At 40.5% G+C, this 14,720-nt stretch overlaps 1 long non-coding RNA gene across 2 annotated transcripts in view; it reads left to right on the forward strand.

Annotated features, from left to right (window-relative positions):
• Positions 1-14,720, forward strand: part of LOC126262025 (uncharacterized) — a 100,230-nt gene that overhangs the window by 44,155 nt on the left and 41,355 nt on the right. For both annotated transcript variants that reach the window (XR_007546707.1, XR_007546706.1), the window contains exon 6: positions 4,573-4,781. This is a non-coding gene — a long non-coding RNA (uncharacterized LOC126262025). The remainder of the gene's footprint in view (positions 1-4,572; positions 4,782-14,720) is intronic.

Raw genomic sequence — 14,720 nt, forward strand, 5'->3', positions numbered from 1 at the left:
TGATTGAGTTATTATGTAAGTTTCTTAACAGCTCCTAAGCTTGATGGCTGCTGTGCTCAAGTCAGTTTGTCATCAGCTTTATCTGTAGATCGTCCTATGATTCAGGCATGCTGTTTGAAGAGCATGCTCACTAAGAGGCCCTTCATTGAAAAGCTTATAACATTCTTTTATCGTGACAGCTGATTGAGCTGTTCACTTTTAGGTAGCTTGTTCTGCAGGTTTTTGGAACAGTTGTGCTTGTTTAATATTTGAGTGCATTTGGAGTTCAAATTAAGTGTGTTTGGAGAGATGGTGCAATTTTTCGTCAAACATAAAGAAATGTTCAGCTCTGTCTTTAAGTTGTTCTTTCTCTTGAATTAAATCATCCCAGGGTATTGTGAAGAAATGATCTGCCACGTAATTTTCCATGGTGAAAACTTGATATACGTGCACCCCCCCCCCCCCTCTCTCTCTCTCTCTCTCTCTCTCTGGGAATTGCTGCACTTACAAAGTTTAAGTCTGGATAATTTGCTGTGCCACATTTTGTTGTTAAATGGAGGAAATAGTTTACTACTTGGATAATGAACAAGTTCTGAGCTTTTGTCCATGACATTAGTGCCTCTCCAGTTTGATCCTTGCTTGTTCAGTCATAAGTTACTGTTTGGGGGGGGGGGGGGTTAAAATTGCTCATCACAGTAGTTCTTAATCTACATGTATGTAAACAGATGTATGGAGACAATATCCAACATTGTGTAGGTCTTGTTTTATAAAAATAGCACTGCCATATTGACTAGTCTGTCATCCACTAGCAACATTCCTGGAGCAGTTGAAGTCTTTGTAAGTCATCTCTGTATGTTCCTTTCATTAAACATTTCTTGAATGAATGCACAAAATGTATTTGTTATCTCAGCCCAAATTGTGTAATGGTTGTCCTGTGGCAGAAATACTTTATATAATTATGAATACAAAACAGGTTTTCAAAAACTGATTTCACTTTTGTATTTGAAATAGGTTTGGTTTGTATTTGCTTTTGTGGGACACTTGAATGTTGTAACTTTAACTCTTTGGAGATGCTCTGCACCATTAACTAGTGGCATAAGTTTTTTTTGTTTTGATTATGGCTGACAAGTGGATTTTGCCAGAAATTGGTGACTAAGTTCCTAAATAAAATTTCATTAGGATAAAACAGATTTTGGTTTTGGTTTTCGCTCTGTGATGCATTAAAACAGTCCCTGTGATGGGGATGTTGATCACCAAATTTTAATCATAAGATGCATAAGCTATGATTTTCCAATGTGTCAGGAATGAGATTTTTGTTGAACAAGAGATACAATGGTGGCACGTCAACAAGCTGGATAATTAGCGTCTTCTAAGTGGTGCCGTTCCTGTTGCTGTGTCATTGTGTTGGGTTTCATAAATGTTAACTTATTGAAAGTGATACAGAATTTAACATTAACTTTTATTGCTTGTTAGGCATGGCACATTACTTCAACATTAGTGTAAGTGGTCATTCTCAGTTAAAAACTTCAATGTGTATTTTTGTAAAAGTCCAGTGAACTAAATACTTAGAGTAGTTTACAGTAAAACAAAGAACTCTGTAGCCCAGTAAGTCGTGTGGTGTTAAAATAAATGGATTTGAAACTGGCCATTAGTAATTATATATTGTCTGCAGTCTACTGAATGTTGGATTTCTGTTAACAATTTACTTTTTGTGCTGGAATGTTAAATATAACGTAGATAATTTTTATGAAATATCCAGATCTTGCACTTCTGTACTATTTACTCTATACATCTTAAATAAAGACTTGTGCAATATATACCACAGTGTGATTGTCTACTTCTGTTTAGTATTAGAATGGCTCTCTTATACGTTGAAGTAGTGTAGTTTGATTTAGTAAGATTATAATTTTCCACCATCCAATAGGGAACATTCCAATAATAGAACGTTATAAGTAGGAGGCAGATAAATCAATGGCATGTGTTATCAAGTGCCAGAGCAATGATGAAAACTTTCATGCATTCTTTCTGGCTGTAAATAAATATGTGAAAGAACACAACGTTACAGTAAATTAAGCACATGTAAGTGGAGCAGGAAACAAAGAATCTTCATAGGTTGACACATTATTTGATATTATTTCACTGATTACAAAATCTTGGCGAATTTACAAAAAACTAAGTAGTATGAGCCCACTTATTAGTATGACATTGCACCTCTTCTGGTCTGGGCACATGCATTGATTTTGGTTAGGAAAGGTGTCAGAAACAATTGTAACCTCTCCTGAGGTGAACTGATCATTTAATCTCAGATACTGGCACTGGAAATATTGATGTATGAGCTGGTCCCAACATAATGCAGACAATTCATAGATTCATGCTGTTGAACACGGGCACCTCATTACTGTGGTGTGAGAGGCAGTAACACAGATGACAGAAGATGGCAGTGATGTAATCTTGCACTGAGAGTTACCTCAGTCACTACCAGTGATGACCTGATGTCATACATAATGGCACCTCATAATGTGATGCCAGGAATAACACTTCTGTGCCTTTCCAAGACATTGGAAGAATAGGACTTCTCCACAGGGCACCACCATGCTCCTAAATGGTTATCTGGGTTAGTGCAGAACGTCGAATCATCACAGAATACAGAACAGTGTACTGATGTTCATCAGCTGTCCAAACTTTCTGGTCATGGCACCACTCCAAACACAGCCGTTTCTGATGTGGTATTAATGGTGGTATGTGCACGGGTTGAAAATCTGTCAGACTGCTGCTGGTTTCCAACCAATGATGCAAGAACACAGAATATTGCAAGGAGTCTATTACTTGTTCTTTGATGGCAGGTACAAATGCGAAAAGTCAGGATTTGAGTGGTGCGCAATACGGCAATCCTCCCGTGTGATGATCAGGCATAATCGACTGGGTACTTGATAGTATAGCTGATCACACTTTCCTATGTGGTTAGATATCAGGTCACTGTCACAGCCAAATGCCCCAAAAATCTAGATATTGGAAGATTCAACCAGTCAGCCAAATGGAGATCCTTAATAATGACCACTTCACTGTTAGGTGGCTTGCCCACCAAAGTGTGCAGCATCTGTGTAGTTACATTGATAACAAACCACATCGTGTAAATGCTTCAGTTTTTGTTGTACAGTGTATAGTAAAGAGGAAATCTTAGAAGAAACTACAGGTAACTAATTGTTGTTATACTTAGAAAATGTGTTCAAAAATTTAAGTGTGAATATGTATCACCTATCATTGTTGTGAAAGGGATATTGTTGTAAAGAAGTGAAAAGTAATTCATTGAAGCAATGTTATCTAGCCTGCTTGTGGTGATGCTTAAGGGGCATAGTTATGGTGTAGTTATATACATTTTCTGAAATATCATTACAACTTTCTTGAAAGTTTAATGAAATGCTTTTGAGTTCTGACACTAGATTTTTCTTCTTTTTCCTGCACACACCACATTAAGGTTTGTGTTTTGATAGGAATGTATGCCTCTTGCATCTCTAATTGCAAACTTTGTATTAATTAACAAGTGTTTATGTCTCAACATTTACACAAAGCTCAGTAGAACATTCATAGCAAAAGTAACAGTTCCCTTTATGCTCTGCTGTCTTAGTGCATGGTTGTGGCGAGACTTGTCAGGGCACCCAAGTAAAATTCTGCTAAGTTACTGTGTCTTTTATAATCAAATTGCCAATAAAAACACCCTACTACTGATGCCTGGAAACATTTCTGTATACCTCAATAGTGCAAGATGGGAAGGGCTTAAGCATTAACAAGCAAGACCAAAAGCAGTCTCAGGAATAGAATTTTTATTAGTGTCTTCATATTGCTGAACTTTAAGAAAGTATTGGATGGTACTTACATGAACATAAAGTACTCTTAATACCTCTCCCATCCTTACATAATGTACGGTTTTGGAAATCTTCTTTAAAGGTAAAGTGATTTGTTCATGGCCTGGAGGCTGACGAGATGCGTAAAATCAAAGTAATTGTTAGCTTTTCACTAACAAATGTTTGTTGTTAAAGGCTACAGTGGCTGATGTGATTGGTTACTTTCACAGTATCTTATTTACTATAAAACGTCTGATAGTGAATCAGTTATAAACCAAACTTTGTTCTGAGCATGTGTTGAATAGTGGGCAGAGACGTTTAAGAGGCAGTAGTGGGATGAAAGGTGGTTAGGCTTCATAGAGCCATAAATTACTGTTTCCATTGAAATCCGGGCAAAAGACTTATTATAAGACTGTACACTGTACTGTTCATTGCTGGAAATTTCCTGGAGATTGATAGCACAGCTTGGTGATTAAACATTTAAAAAGCCTGATTTGCTTGGCGTAATGACTTCAAGGATGGCCGTAAATGGACAGGAAATAAAATCTATGAAGGACTTCTAAAGACAATCGCTAACACCATTCATGATCTCATTAATGGAAATACTTATATTTTTGAATTTTTTTCTTGTCGCTGATTTGAAGTTATAGGTGCTCAGCTGGAGTGGCATTTTTGTATATAAATTTCTTTTCTTGAATGTCACTCTGTGTAATTGTGATCTTTGGGTAAGGTTAAGAATTCCTTGTTGCAGTAATTGGTGCAGCCAACTAATACAAGAAATCACCATTCACAGCAATACCACCTCAGTACTGCAGTTCTCATTTGTCTGAAATTGGAAGAATGAAATGGCTTCTATTTGGTCATCTTCCATCTTATCATACTTCTCTCAGTGGTTTTCATCTCTTTGGGTGTGAAGAGTTACCAGCTGTGGAAGAATTTGCACAATTTGCTGCTTTAATGGTAAGAGCTTCAAAAAGCCATTAAAAAAGCTTTGTTAAGTGCGTTTTGAAAGCTATTGCATAGAAAAGTGATGCTCAATTGCTTATGTTGTAATACCAAATAAATGTCATGTTCAAATTATTAACAATGAGATGATGTCCACTTTGCCTCTTACCAAGTCCTGAAGCAGAGAAGAAAATTTAAGCACTTGCAGAAAAAAAATGTGGTCTGCAAGCCAACAGTACCACAAACACAGTGTATCACAACACAGTAACTATCCACTGCATTGTAGTTAAGCAGTGTTGTAGTTTTGTCCTGAATTTAGAGTATTTTGGAAAAAAATATAAGTCCCATGTTCATCATAACCAACATACAATACATGGAGGAGCTTGTCATGTAAAACAAGCACTCAAAGAAACAAGTCAGCAATGCTGTGGCACAGGTTTCGTAAACTTTTAGTTAAATACTATTGAACTAATTAATGTTTCCAGTTATCTTTGTAAAGCTTTTGTAAGCTGTGATGTGCTTTGGGGGCCACAATTTGGAATAGTTGTTGAATGTTGTTTTAAAGAATAGGGATCTAAACTGCATATTTTGATCAGGGTAAGAAACGAATAAAAAATAAGCTTCACTCCCCAGGTCAGTTGTGTATTGAAGTAGTTGCTGACACGTCGCTGTCAGACAACTTCTGGAGCTTCTTACCTACCACTGTGTTAATTGTTCGTGGGTTCATAGAGTTGTGTGTGATAAAGGGTTTAAGCCTAGTGGCTTGAAATGGTGCTTCAGGGAACAGTAACAACTAAAAGGGCAAAATAAAGCTGCTGCTGCTCCTGAATGAAGCATAATGAGACAATATTGTATCAGGCAATACTTTATAGTACAGTAAAGATATTATAATGTGTTAAGAAGTGATTATACAACTGCTGGAAAAAGGCATGCATGTAGGTTTCAGAGGTAAAATGATAAAGTGCAAATAGCTGCCTTTAGTGGAACATTGAACTCTAAATGTATTAGGATACTGTAAGGTAGGTTTGTCAAACAATGTCATTACTTGTTCTGAATACAATTGGTGCTATAAGCACAGGAATAGTCATTCATGTAGCACTTCTTCTGTCTCTGTAACAAAAGTTAAAGTTGGTTGTGTAACAATACATTTTACATCTGGAATAATGTTCTATTATCTTTACCCCCCCCCCCCCCACCTCCCCTCCCCAAAATGGGAGGAGTAAGCCTTGGCCTCTCACAACTCTCAGTTATGACAATCTGTGAGAGAGCTTTTAACACACACAATGGGGTGGAGACTACCATAACCACTTCCTCAGAGATGGAGATCGAAATTTTCACATTTAATTTCTAGAAATGGCTGAATCACCAACAGTGGAGGTAAATTAACCACATCTACAGCTGTAGTCAAATACAGGTGGTTTTTCTGGTCCTGATTTGAATGTAAAGCAGGTTTATGGCCCAAGAATATAGTCAGGTTCAAAAGTCAATGACCATTTAAAACTGAGAGGACAGTTGCCTTGTGGGCAATTCAAACCATTTCTGTACGTGACGCCACAATTGACACAAAGTAACAGCTGCTTTCTCTTTCACAAACGCAGTCCAACTCCCACTTTGCCACCACCTCCTACAGGCAGGTGACAGGAAGTAACTGGATGTATGTGTTGCCCACACTAAAGTTAAACAAAACTTAATCAGAAAGCATATTTTGGATGCAGGTAAAACAAGACTTTGTTAGAGGTGCACAAAATAATTTAAATGATGATCCTTAACAAAGGTTGGCACTATTTATTCTGGTCCCTCTAGAGACCTTAACTTACTAAAATACAAAGTGAATTTTGCTACAAACTGGATCTTTTTTAAATATTTGTTGTGCACAGCACAATTATTCAAATATAAACCATTATCTTTAAAAGGACAAGTAGACATTATTGTATTCCTTGAATGTGCCCTCTAGATCCAATTATCAAATAAAATCTCTGTTGATTACAAAGAACTATGAGAACACTGGAACAGATGTGATATAGTATTACAAAGGTTTCAAATATGATCAGTGTGTAAATGGCCTGACAGCTGTTTTGCACTTGCAGCCACCACAGAACTGGATCTGGGACTTCCTTGTCAGTATACCAAGATATGTACGCATGGCATTTGTGGTGAACACCCTGCTGTCCCCATCGATGCTCTGTGTTATTGCTACTCAGGTGTAGATTAATGGATCAGTGAGAGGAAGAGTGTTACCTATGATCTGGTTGAGAGGTGTAGAATAATTTTAATGCATCTCCAAATTGGACAAAACTGTTTAACACTGGTGATAGCCTCATTTACGACTCAATGTGATTTGCGGTTGTCTGATTGAATGAGCTGTGAAAATGCCAGCAAGCATACGTGAGACTAAACTTGACAAAACGATGGGGGTATTGCTCATCCTTGCGTGCTTTTCTCATGCTTTCGTATCCGGGCTTTGGACCTAACCAGCACTGGCCAAGTTAGAAATACATATTTCTGTTGGTAAGTTTTAACTTTTTACTACTACTACTACTACTACTACTACTACTACTTCTTCTTTTACATTTCACAGGAAATATAAAATTTTACTTATTAAAGGCAAATACATGTTACTACATCTCGAACCTGAAAAGGAATATCCAGCGATGCTCAACAGTGGGCGCCTGATTGGTATTCATTTTTATTTTATATCTGTCATTACATTATTGAAAGATCTGTACTTTTGTCATAAAGTGGCAGTCTAGAAAGTCAACATTCGACTGCAATTGATCGTGGCAATAAATGTGTGTTTATGTATGACTTCACTCAAAACACATTGTCGAAAATGGAAGAATGGAAATTGATTAGTTGAGTAAGATTTTATAATCCAGCATTTATAAGACTGAAAAGCTTACAAATTGTGGTATATTTTGGAGGGGAGCTCAGTGCACAACCCTGCATCTTACTTTTCCCAAGGAAAGTAATATATTTCCTAATTATTTAGTTTTGTACACACAGTGCATCTTCAATATTGTATTCACCATGTTTCTGTATTGAAAAATTTGGGAATTTTATATACCAAATGTTTTAGATCTCTATCCCTCAATCTCGGAATACACTAAACATCCTGATTCATTTTGTTGTGTACATTCGTCCCTGCTGATTCTATGGACAATTTCCTCATTTCTTGTCTAATCAGTCTATATAATTTTCAGCATCATTTTATAGCACCGCATCTCTCACTTCAATTTCTTTTCTAGTTGTTCCACAGTCCAAGATTCATACCCATGCAATGCTGTGCTCTAGATGTACATTCTCGTAAATTTCTTCCTCAAATTAATGCCAGCATTTGATTTCTTTTGGTCAGGAATTCTCTCTTCGCCTACAGTAACTGCTTATGTCTACCTCATTTCTGGAGTTTGGCTTGCTTCCAAGCTAGCAGAACAGCTTTGCTTTATGGTCCGCAGTTTTAATGTTGAGTTTATCACTGATCTCATTTGTACTACTCCTTGTTACTTTATGCTTTCTTCAGTTTACTCTCAATCCATAATGTGTGCTCATTAGACTGTTCCAACAGATCCTGCAATTTGTCCACACTTTCACTGACATTGCAGTGTCAGTGAATTTTATCATTGAATTTCTTTCACCCTGAATTTTAATGCCACTCTTGAGCTTTCCTTTTATTTTCGTATTTGCTTATTTGATGTACAGGTATGTTGATGGCATTGCAGTTATTGCAAGGAAACCATTGGAGAGAGTAGTGTTGGAACTGAAAGGAGCCACACAGCTTAGAGGAGTGAAAATTAACAAACCAGAAACTAAATATATGAAACTACTTGGATAATTGGTCAGCAGCAGGTTTTAATTTAGGGCATATAGCACACTTTGAACACCTAGGAGCTAATGTTAAAAAAGTAAATTCCATGTCAATTGAAATAAAAACTTGCATTTTGGTGTAAAAGGGCAGTGCAAAATGACAAAGCTGCCATTTATACTCAGGTGATTCATGTGAAAATGTTTCTGACATGACTGTGACTGCACAATGGGAATTACTGGACACAGTATGGTAGTGGGAGCTAGACTCTTGGGACATACATTTTGGAAATAGTTAGGGAATTCAGTATTCAATGATCCACAGTGTCAAGCGTGTGCTGAGAATACCAAATTTCAGGTATTACCTCTCATCACAACTGAACGCAGTGGCAAACAGCCTTCACTAAACAACCAATAGCAGTGGCATTTGCATAGAATTGTCAGTGCCATCAGACAAGCAACACTTCGTGAAATAACTGCGGAAATCAGTGTGGGATATATGATGAACGTATCTGTTAGGACAGTGGTGTGAAATTTGGTGTGTATTGGCTACTGCAGCAGATGAGTGATGTGAATGCCTTTGCTAAAGCATTAAATCATCTACAGTGCCTCTTCTGGGCTCAAGACCATGTTGGTTGGACCCTAGACAACTGGAAAACCGGGCCTGGTTAGAAGAATCTCGATTTCAGCTGGTAAGTGGCAGTGGTTCCATAATGGTGTGGTCTGTGTTTACATTTAATGAACTGACCATTGATTGGAAATGGTTATGTTTGCCAACTTGGTCATTTGCAGCCATTCGTGGACTTCATGTTCGCAAACAATGAAGGAATTGTGGATGCCAGTGCACCATGTAACCAGACTATAGTAGTTCACGATTGGTTTGGAGATCAGTGGACAGTTTGAGCAAATGATTTGGACACATTGCCTGACACGAATCTCATCAAAAATTTATGAGACATAAAAGAGGTGTCAGTTCATGCACAAAGTACTTCACTGGTGACACTTTAGCAGTTACAGGCAACTGTAAAGGCAGCATGACTCAATATTTCTTCAAGGGACTTCAAACGATTTGTCCATGCCATGTCGAATTACTACACTACACTAGGGAAAAGGTGGTCCGACACGATATTAGGAAGTATCCCATGGCTTCTGTCACCTCAGTGTATAAAGTTATGATTAGGCCACTTGTTACAGATAGATGTGAAGCACAGATGCTAATGGCACTGATGAACAACTACTCAAAGCATTTGAATGGAGAATATTACAGAAATTTCTGGAGGGATCCAAAATAATGATGGTGCCTGGAGAGCAGGGACCAGTTATGAGTTGGTTGTCTCATGCAGGGAGCTGATTTTGTAAAGCTACTTAAAAGTACAAGAATAGCCTAGCTGGAGCATTTCCTAATGATTGAGGACACAAGAGCTACAAAGATTTCCCAGTGGAAACGAACAGGAAAGATATTAAGAGGAAGACCACAGAATGATGGCTGGATGACATGGGAGAAAACATGTGTCAAATAAGAAGGCAAAGGCCCATGCAAAAAAAAAAAAAACAAGAAAAAGGGTATAGATAACAGGAGCATTGATCTTGCATAAGGTTGAGGTGTCAAAAGTTCTTTAGGAGAGTAAGATGGAATTTTGCTTATGAATGAATGATTTCGTCTGATTTAAGTTCGTGTATTATATGTGTATTTAAGACAATATCCAAAGCATGAAAAAGTTTTTTATGCTGTTACCTTAGGATTATCCCTTTAACTGCTCTGGACATGTTAACGCGTACCTGTACCTGTGTGCTCTGAACGTATTTACGCGCGCCACCAGTCCTTCTATCTGGTACTCTGAACGTGTATATGTAGTACCAGGTGGCGCACGTAAACACGTTCAGAGCACACAGGGTCAGGTACAAAGAGGCGTGTGTGAACACGTCCAGAGCAGTTAAAGGGTTATGTCAGATCTGTCCATTGCACATGTTCATTCTGTGTAGAATATTGGCAGGATCCAAATTTCTCTCTTTATCACACCAGTAGATCGATAGTAAATACAGGACAACCCGAAATGTATGTCTCTTTTCTTCAGCTGTGTTTCATTGCTGGTTGTCACAGCTGTTGGTGCAGACAGTGCCACACACATTTGTGGCTTCCATGCAGCCTCATAATGTTCTATTGAAGTACTAATTCACCACATGTCAAAGAGAGTAAGTGATCAGGAGGCAGAAAAACTGCAGAATGATCACTGCCCTAAGTGATCATTTAATCAGTATTATTATGAGGGCATACTGAAAAGTGAGACATTTCTGAAATGGACTGGCCATGCCCAGAGTCCTAAGCTGAAGCCAATGGGATGCCTTTGGCATGAGCTAGAATGTCAACTTTGTTCCAGGCCCTGAGCATCTAACATTATTAACTCCTCTGGTTTCTGATCCTGATGAAGAAAGGACCGCCATTCCTCTAGACATCTCATTGAAAGTGTACCCAGCAGAGTTCAGCCATCATAAAGGCAAAAGTATGGAAACACTGCATATTGAAGTCCACTGATGTGTCCAGATAGTTCTGATCACATAGTGTATGTAAACCAAATCTGCTGGATGCTTAAAGATTTATGTATGAACCCATATTATTGCCTTGCCACAAACATTTGTCTGCTGTACGTGACTCAGCTGTTTCCCATCTATATGCATTCCTTGCAGATGGAATTTTCTAGAGTTGTAACAGTAGTGTTCAGTTTTATAATATCCAGTCAACAAGAGGACATATACTTGAAGTCCAGAGAAACCCACTTCAAAATTTGGTGGAAGTGCAATGAAGCTAAAGCAAAATGGCTGCAGGAAAAATCAAAAAGGGAATGGTATTTGCAAAATGGAGGCTCCAGAACTTTGCTAGGCTTATCAGACAAGTCAGGTAGCAGATAAATGGGAGGATCTGTTAGGTGACAAATCAGTTTAGTACTATGAAAGGCGAAGGCATGAGGAAGACAGTTCTGACACTGCAGTTGATAGTATAGACAAAATGTAAGGAAAATAGGCTTCTATAACATTTGCTGTCCGAATTTAAGCACTGACAATATAGTGTGGTGCAAGATGTTTGAAATTTTCAAGAAAGTAGGTACTTGATACAGTATTAGCTTGTACTCTTTTGGCCGCGTAATATCCCATCTAAAGGCCTTCAAAGAGGTGAGCAAAAGACCATTGTACTAAATCATCCTATTCTGCCCCCCAGGAGGCTCACGGTTCTTTCGTGAGTTCGTGTGTGGCACACACAGGGCCCTGAGCTATTGCAGCCAGTTCTTCCTTCCCTGGCTGCACGTCCTTCACCCTACCCTCCCTCCCTATCCTCACTCCTTTCCCGTTGCCCCCTCCATCCCCTCTCTCGGTGTTCTGATTTATGTCAACCTAGCTAGCCATCTGGTTCCCTGTATTGGTTGTAATTTTGTTTCTTTTGTCTGTTCTTTCATCCTTTTTGGCATTTAGGTCCCCACTTGAGGTTTGATCTCCACTTCAAAATTTCCTATTTTTTGTGTGAGCCATTTGGGGAAGAAATCCTTCCCTGACATCTACAGTGTGTATTCCTCTCTCCCTGTCCTCTTCTGCCCCTTTCCTTCTCCTCTCCCTTCCCTGCTGTAGCCCCCTTCCACCTTGCTAGGTCACCAGCACATGTAGCCAGTCTGTGTGGTGGTGCCCATGTGGCTGAGCCCTCTGACAACACAGGGATCACACTACTGATATCTGAGCTGTTCCCTCCCCATGTATGCCAAGGAGTGGGTTGCTTATCTTCTTGGAGCATCAGAACTCCTGGCAACAGCCGCAGTGCCAGATGGCCCTTCGTGTGGCTGGGTAGCGCCCATGGGGAGAGCCACTGGTCTGATTGGGTGGTATCAGGACGGATACTTGGCGCAATAAGTGTATCAAGCTGCAAAAATCAGACTGTTCTGAAACGTTTCTCTCTTTTAATGGTGAAGGGTCATTGAATGCTGCTTCACCTGACCCGGCAACTTTCCTTTCCCTGGCTACACCATGGGCCAGGGTTGCCAGGCCTGTTACCTCATCATCTTTACTTGGACGGACAGGGACACATTCACCGCCACAAACCCATTGTTCTTCGTGGAAAATATCGAGGACATGTTTGGTGAAGTGGAGTCTCAGTAAGATGCGGTTGGGCTCCCTGTTGATGAAAGCTGCTTCTGCTACCCAATTCACAGCTCTTCATGCCTGTGATCGTCTTGGCAATGTCCCAGTTTCTATTACTCCTCATCAGTCTCTGAGTATGGTCCAGGGAGTGATTTTTTATAGAGATCTCGTCCTGCAAACTTATGAGTAATTCTGGGCTAATTTGGAGCAGTGTGGCGTTCATTTTGTTTGATGTGTGCAGAAGGGTCACAAAGACAACCGCACTGATACTTGTGTCTTCATTCTTGCTTTCGAGGGGGATACCCTCTCAAAAGAAGGTGAAGGTTATGTGCTACAGATGTGACATGAAGCCATATGTCCCTCCACCTATGCGGTGCTTTCAGTGCTTGCGTTTTGGGCCATATGTCTTTCCACTGTACTGCGGAACCTCTGTGTGGTGACTGGACACCCACTCCATGAGGGAAGCCCCTATGTTCTGTCACCTGTGTGTTTCAATTGTGCTGATCACCACTCCCCTTGCTCGCCCGGCTTACAAGAGAGCAAAGGAGATCCAAGAATACAAGTCCCAAGATCAGTTGTCTTATGCTGTGGCTTGCCAGAAGTATGAGAGACTCCAGCCAGTGTCACTATCTTCAACTTTCGCCTCAGTTATTTCATTTTCTCCTCCTACCTCTTCCTTAGCCCAGCTCCGTCCCCCTCACCCCTCCCCCTCCTCCTCTGCAGTTTCCACGGCCTTCATTCGGGAGCTGCTCCCGGCCAAAGTAGTGCCTCCCATCTTCAGCAATTTGCCAGTGATTGCGCTTTTACCGGGACCCCTCTCCCAAGCATCCCTCAGGCCGGAAGACTCCTACCACTACTCAGCCACAAGACACACCGTCTGTGCGCCTCAAGGTTGCCTGCTCTTTTGGTTCCCTTGTTGCCCTGCCTTCTTCCACCTCTGAAAGGGGAGGAGGAGGAGAAGCATAAATCCCAAGACAAGGCACCCCTGGTGCCCCCTGAGGTGCCATCTCTCCTTTCGCAACATGAGTCTGACATTTTAATTATAGATGTCACCCCATCCTTATCGCTGACGACTACTGACTAAGTGACATGAAATCCTCTTGGCTTCTGTATGTCTAACTTGGACTCTCACCACACAGTCATCCAGTGGAATTGCAACAGATACTGTTGTCACCTACCGGAAATGCAATGCCTTGTCTCCTCCTATTCTGCATTCTTTCGTGCTCTTTAAGAAACACGTTTTTGTGATAACCACTTGGCAACATTTCATGGTTATCAGACATTCTGTTGGAACTGTGTGAGCCCCGGGGTAGCATCTGGTGGGATGTGCACTTTGGGTCGCTCCAGTGTCATTGGTGACTGGATCCCCCTATGTACCAACTTGGAAGCAATAGTGGTTCAAGAGCAAACAACTCCAGCAATCATCATTTGCAATGTCTACCTCCCTCCAAGTAGGCCACTTCCTTACATTGAACTGTCAAACTTATCCAGCAACTCTCGCCTCTGTTTCTTCTCCTTGGGGACTTCAGAGCCCACCACCCACTGTGCTTGAAATGTCACTTAAATGGGAAGGGGTCTCCTAACTGACCAACTTACCACAGACCCCGATTTGTCTCTCCTCAATGATGGTTCCCCTACCCACTTCAGTGCTGCTCTTTGCACCTTCTTCGCTATCGATCTCACAATCTTCTCGCCTGCCCTCTTGGTTCCCCTACATTTGTCAGCCCATGATGACCTTTTTGACAGTGGCCACTTTCCGGTGATTCTGTCATTCCCCTGCTGCCACCAGGCAGACAGGTCCCTATGTTGGGCATTCCGCAGGGCCAATTGGCCTTTACATAGTCCACTGTGCACTTTTACGCCTCCCTCTCGAATTCCATTGATGTGATCGTGCAAGGCATCTCTGCCACTATTCTTCATGCTGCTGGCACTGCTGTTCTGTCCACAGGCCCCAGTCATCGACTGGTACCGTGGTAGACCAAGAATGTCGCTGTGCTGTCCAGGACCGCCAACGGGCACTGCAGTGATTTAAGC

The sequence above is a fragment of the Schistocerca nitens genome, chromosome 1 (genome assembly GCF_023898315.1).
Source record: "Schistocerca nitens isolate TAMUIC-IGC-003100 chromosome 1, iqSchNite1.1, whole genome shotgun sequence".
Lineage (NCBI taxonomy): Eukaryota > Metazoa > Arthropoda > Insecta > Orthoptera > Acrididae > Schistocerca > Schistocerca nitens.